The 6,758-nt window shown below is 41.3% G+C and overlaps 1 protein-coding gene across 1 annotated transcript in view; it reads right to left on the bottom strand.

The window, feature by feature from the left end:
* Positions 1-6,758, bottom strand: part of ZNF573 (zinc finger protein 573) — a 52,593-nt gene that overhangs the window by 41,229 nt on the left and 4,606 nt on the right. Inside the window, exon 2 of the mRNA XM_017870570.1 lies at positions 1,021-1,070. The gene's annotated coding sequence lies outside the window, so the exon portion shown is untranslated. The remainder of the gene's footprint in view (positions 1-1,020; positions 1,071-6,758) is intronic.

Here is a 6,758-nt window from a genome sequence, read left to right as displayed (position 1 = left end):
AAAAAAAAAAAAAAAAAAAAAAATCAGTATCATTTTTATATGCCATTAATAAACTATCTGAAAAAGAAATCAGAAAAGCAATCCCATTCACAATTGTTATATAAGTTTTTTTTTTTTTATTTTTTTAAGATGCCCGGGAATAACAAAGGAGGTGAAAGATCAGTACAATAAAATCTATAAAGCTTTGATGAAAGAAATTGAAGAGGCCACAAATAAATGGAAAGAGATCACATTTTCAGGAATTGGAAGAATTAACATTGTTAAAATGTCCATGATACCCAAAGTGATCTACAGATTCAATGCAATCCCTATCAAATTACCAATGACATTCTTCACAGAAATAGAAAAAACAATTCTAAAATTCATACGAGACCACAAAAGACCCTGAATAGCCAAAGAAATTTTGAACAAAAAGAACAAAGGTAGTGACATCATACTATCTGACTTCAAAATATACTACAAAGCTATAATAACCAAAACAGCATGTTACTAGAACAAAAACAGACACATAGACAAGGCAGAATAAAGAACACAGAAATAAATGTATACACTTATATCCACCTGATTTTCAACAAAGATGCCAAAATAAGTTACCACAGGCCCTCCTTCTCCTTCTTACATGCACACAGGGATAATGAAACCCATGGATTCCTTTTCAAACTAAGGTTGGAAATCATATGATCAAGTAAGGTGATTTTATTTTGCAAAACAAACCAAAACATATGCTTACAGATAAAATTGGAAAACCTACCCCAAAATATAATTAGTAATTTATCCTGGTACAAGTGGAGGAGGGGAAAGGGCATGGGTAATTTTAACTTTCTCATTACTTCATTCTTTAGGTTACTAGATTCTTCTGCCACAAAGCTGATATACTTCTTAACTAGAAACAGAGCACCAATAATACCTAAGATATTTATTAAAATGAAATTATAAAGAAGAATCTTTCTACTCATTGAGGAAACTGTGAACTTTAGTCCTGAAATAGAAAACAATATGATTGAAATAAGTAACACCTACCATTTCTTGGATAGCCTTTAGTTGTATCATCAGTATAATTCAAATTTTTTCTGTGAATGAACATAATTCAGATAAATGAAATTAGCATTATTTTATTATATTTTATTATAAAAAGCAGAAAAGAGTTTTGCACATAGTAGATTCTCAAATGTGAATGTAGACATCTCCTTCACAAAACATACAATCCAAATATCATTTTGGATACAATCCTTGCCAAATGTCTGATCGAACCTAATATAATTGTTTTTTTGAGTCGGGGTCTCACTTCCATCATCCAGGCTGCATTGCAGTGGGGTGCTCACATCTCACTGCAGCCTTGACCTTGCGAACTCAAGTGATCCTCCTATCTCAGCCTCCCAAGTAGCTGGGACTACAGGCACACACCACCATGCCTGGCTACTTTTTTGTATTTTTAGTAGAGACAGGGTTTCACCATGTTGGTCAGGCTGATCTCAAACTCCTGAGTTCAGGCAATCTGCTGGCCTAACTTAATATTTGTTTAGCACTCCTTATGTTCCAGGGTCTATTGTCATGGGATTTACATTTTTATTCTCATTACACTCCTATGAAGTAGATACTATTATAATATGTGTCTGAGAGCTGTAGAACTCGGAGCCTGAGTGAACACACTGCCTATGCTCATACAGATAGGAAATGGCAGACCTGAGATTCAAACCAAATTTGGGATACCCAGAGCCCATTCTCTTCAATATCATACCACACTGTCTCTCAAAATCCACGCAACAACGTGTCTGAAAAACTCAGGCTGCCAGCCCACAAATACCCCTGACCAGTACTAACAATTATTTATTAGAGATCATCTGAACATATTCTCCACTTGTAGACACAGACCTGTATCCTCAAATACCAAATTACAGTTCTGCTTCCAAAAATACCACCAAGCAGATGACTCTGCAATTGTTCTTTTTTTTTTTTTTTTTGAGACAGAGTCTCGCTTTGTCGCCCAGGCTGGGGTGCAGTGGCCGGATCTCAGCTCACTGCAAGCTCCGCCTCCCGGGTTTACGCCATTCTCCTGCCTCAGCCTCCTGAGTAGCTGGGGCTACAGGCGCCCGCCACCTCGCCCGGCTAGTTTTTTGTATTTTTTAGTAGAGATGGGGTTTCACCGTGTTAGCCAGGATGGTCTCGATCTCCTGACCTCGTGATCCGCCCATCTCGGCCTCCCAAAGTGCTAGGATTACAGGCTTGAGCCACCGCGCCCGGCCGACTCTGCAATTGTTGACTCTTAGTCCTCTGGAGAAAGAATATCTAAGATCTCTGGTGTATGATTCCATAAAAGCCCACTAATCTCCTTCTGAAATACAGCCCAACTGCATGGTTTGAATGATCTGCCAATTGAATATGCGAATATTGGCCGGGCGCGGTGGCTCAAGCCTGTAATCCCAGCACTTTGGGAGGCCGAGACGGGCGGATCACGAGGTCAGGAGATCGAGACCATCCTGGCTAACACGGTGAAACCCAGTCTCTACTAAAAAAATACAAAAAAATTAGCCGGGCGAGGTTGCGGGCGCCTGTAGTCCCAGCTACTCGGGAGGCTGAGGCGAGAGAATGGCGTAAACCCGGGAGGCGGAGCTTGCAGTGAGCTGAGATCCGGCCACTGCACTCCAGCCTGGGCGACAGAGCGAGACTCCGTCTCAAAATATAAAAAATAAATAAAAAATAGAATATGTGAATATTTCTTAGAGAAGAGAGAGAACATAAAAACCATTGTGTAGTTGTCTCAGTGAACTCTGTCATCACCTGGGGAAGGAAGGCCTAAGATACTCTCTACCCAGTTCACTTCAGGCAAAGAAAATCCAATGTTCTTACATCAAAATAAAAATTTTTGTGAACCAAAAGGAAAGCAACCAACATGAATATTGCTTTTTAGGCATCAACAATATTTCTTAACCTTCATTATTTTTGTAGTGCAACAGTTCTTTCCTCCTTCTTGGGTTTCTTTTGGAGAATGGCAGGAGCAGAGGAAAACTGGATCACAACCAAAAGTATGGTCACATACAAAACCAAGATATAGGCCAGGTGTGGTGACTCATGCTTGTAATCCCAGCACTTCAGGAGGTCAAGGCAGGAGGATCACTTGAGCCCAGGAGGTCAAGACCAGCCTAGGCAATATGAGAAGACCCGTTCTCTACAAAAAACACAAACATTAGCTGGGTGTGGTGGCACACCTATAGTCCCAGCTACTTGGGAGGCTGAGATAGGAGGAACACCTGAGTTCATGAAGTTGAGGCTGCAGTGGGCCATGATTGCACTACTGTACTACAGCCTGGGTGACAGAGTGAGATTTTACCTCAAAAACAAACAAATAAAAAACCAGGATATAGGAGGAGGGCTGAAATCTGTAACAGAGTTCACAGTTCCTGGGGTCAAAGCTGTAGGAATGGTGTGGTTCTGAGATTATACTGCCCCTGCACGGCCCCAGGGGAGGAGCTTCCACCAGGGTGTGTAACTCCAGGAGCCTTCCCGTGATGTCTTCCCAGAAACTTGGCTTAAGAGGTACCTGCAGCTCTAAAAATTTCCATCCCAAGTTGATGTGAGTACTTTATTTCTGGGAACCTTCATGCTAGAGCTCAAAATATGACTTCTCTCTTGGGGCTATGAGAATTGATGATACGAACTAGAGTAGTCATACCCAATTAAATCAGAGTTCAGAGTCTAGGGAGAAGAAAAGCACAGCATTCATAGTGCAAGCACCTGCCCAGGGATTATCGTACAAATCAGCTACTAAAATGACTGCTAGAACCTTAAGACCAGTTTTACCTAGTAGCTGCTCAAATAATTGCCCTAATGCTAACACTAGTTTTACCTACCGCCCTCACTCACCAGAAATTGCCAGCTCCCCGAAACTTCACTAGTGCCAATGAGTTTTGTGTCAAAACAATAGGTAACATTTCTCTTTCTAATAAAGCCTTCTGAGTGGGAAAAAAACACAAATGATTTTTCCTCTGCTATTACACAACACTCAACACAGAAGACTTTTGTAAGCAAACATGTGGAGGTTTTTCCACACACACCAAGCTAGCAATCAACTCTGCAATGGACAACCAGCTGGGTGTCCTCCAATTCAATTCAGACACTATCTACCTGGAGATAGGATCAGATCCCACAGGTTGAGGGCTTAGTCCCACAAGACTGGCCCACCCTTCAGACACTGGTTACAAGTCTGGGTCTCCAGAATGTCATGCATGTTATTAACATGCACATTAATAAATTTGTCTTTCTTTTCTCCTATTAATTTGCCTTTTGTGAGCTGACTTTCAGCAAACCTTCAGAGGTTTACACCCAAACTGCAATTCTGTTTTTCCCAAATAAAATGTTTTATTTCAGAGATTTCTCTTAATATTTTATTTGACTTTGATAGGGCCATTTCTTTAAGCTACAAATGGCTGTAAGTTAAGAGGGTAGAGGAACCAGCAGGTAACCAACTCAGTGACACACACAGAGCCCAACAATCCACACTCGCATAAAAGCCAGTCTTTCTAGTCACAGGAGCACATTCACACACCACTCACAGCGTCACAACCGCATAGGTTGTCGTGGACACCTACCCTACCCTGTTACACACACTCACTGACATGCATACTGCACACTCACTTCCACCCTCGGTCACCCTCAGTCACACAGTCCCTCTCCTCTCAGGCTCACACAGATGAGAGGCCAAGACCAACACCCTGTCTATGCCCTGGGCCTTCTCTAGTGCAGCTCTGAAATCCCAACCTCCGTTCTCCCTGCAGGTTCAAGTCTGGCATCGATCTAGGTCCAAAATTACCTTGTGGTGGTTTCTCTCTTTGACATGACTATCTTACTATGTGGCCCCCAATAACCATGCAGACATAGGAAAACCCAAGACATCAAGATTATTTTAGCCCCAGTGGCCTCTGAGAAATGTGGTCTTCAAGAGAAAAATTTGTGGGAGTGGAAGTCCCACATTCAAACTGCTCCCATTGCATTTTCAATCCACTCTCCAATGACTGGCTTTTGGAAGACTTCAGAGATTTCCTCCCAGCGATGTACTGTGCAGGCCCACAGTCAGCTAAGGACTGGTGTTTCTGGCCTGTGTGCTAGGGAGAGGTAGGGTAGGTCCACTAGCCCTCAGGGAAGGCTGATGATGGAAATTGCTGATTAAATGATTGGATTTAAAAAAAATGAAATCAGTCCTCTGTCCAAAGCCAAGACAGGCCAAAAGCTAGGCCTCTAGAATTAAACAGGTAGCCAAGTTGTGAATGCAAAGAAAAAGTTCTTAAAGCAAATTAAAAGTGCTACTCCACTGAATACATGAATAAGAAAATAAAATAGCCTTATTGCTGATATGAAAAACATGTTATGGTCTGGATAGAAGATCAAACCAGCCACATCATTCCCTTAAGCCAAAGCCAAATCCAGAGCAAGGCCCTAAGCTCTCTTCAATTCTGTAAAGTCTGAAAGAAGTGAGGACACTGTGGAAGAGAAGTTTGAGAGAGTGGAGGATGGTTCATGAGGTTTAAGGAAAGAAGGCATCTCCATAACATAAAAGTCCAAGGTCCAGCCTGGCCAACATGGTGAAACCCCATCTCTACTAAAAATACAAAAATTAGTCTGGTGTGGTGGCAGGTACATGTAATCCCAACTACTTGGGAGGATGAAGCAGCAGAATCACTTAAACCCAGGAGGCGAAGGTTGCAGTGAGCCCAGATCGCATCATTGTACTCCAGCAGCCTGGGCAACAGAGCAACACTCTGTCTCAAAAAAAAAAAAAAAAAAAAAAGAAGTGCAAGGTGAAGTAACAAGAGCTGATGTAGCAGCTGTTCTAAGTCATCCAGAAGATCTAGCTAACATAACTGATAAAGGTAGCTACACTAAACAGATTTTTCAATGTAGATAAAACAGCCTTCTTTAATGGCCATGACTTCTCCTCTCTAGCTATGAAAAGTCCCAGATGGCATCTTCTTCCATGTCACTACTACTACTCAGAAAAAAAGATACCTTTTTTAATATTATTGGTCATTGACAATGCACAAGTCATCCAAGAGCTGCGATGGAGATATACAAGGACACTGGTGTTCTTTTCATGCCTATTAACACAACCACCATTTTGCAGCCCATGGATCAAGCAGTAAGTTTGATTTTCAGTCTGTTATTTAAGAAATCCACTTCATAAGGCTATAGCTGCCACACATCGTGATTCCTCTGATGGATGTGGGCAAAGTACATAGAAAACCTTGCAGAAAGAACTCACCACTCTAGATGCCATTAAGACTATTTGTGATTCATGGGAGGAGGTCAAAATGTCAACATTAACGGGAGTTTAGAAGAAGTTGATTCCAACCCTCATATATGACTTTGAGGGCTTCAAAACTTCAACAGAGGAAGTAACTCCAGATGGGGTGGAAATAGCAAGAGAATCAGAAGTGGAGCCTGAGGGTGAGCATATGTGAACTGATGAGGAGTTGCTTCTTATAGTTGAGCGAAGAAAAGTGGTTTCTGGAGATGGTAATCTACTCATGGTGGAGATTCTTTGAACATTGTTGAAATGACAACAAAAGATTTCGGATATTACATAAACTTAGTTGATAAAGCAGGGACAGGGTTTGAGAAGATTGCCTCCAACTTTGAAAGATGTTCTACTGTGGGTAAAATGCTACCAAACAACATTGCATGCTACAGAAAAATCTTTTGTGAAAGGAAGGGTCAATCTATGCAGGAAACTTCATTGTTGCACTTTTTTTTTTTTTTTTTTTTTT

This window comes from Rhinopithecus bieti, unplaced genomic scaffold, assembly GCF_001698545.2.
Source record: "Rhinopithecus bieti isolate Rb0 unplaced genomic scaffold, ASM169854v2 scaffold_5002, whole genome shotgun sequence".
Lineage (NCBI taxonomy): Eukaryota > Metazoa > Chordata > Mammalia > Primates > Cercopithecidae > Rhinopithecus > Rhinopithecus bieti.
Note: the sequence above shows the minus strand (reverse complement) of the source record. Positions and strands in the feature narration are given on the sequence as shown.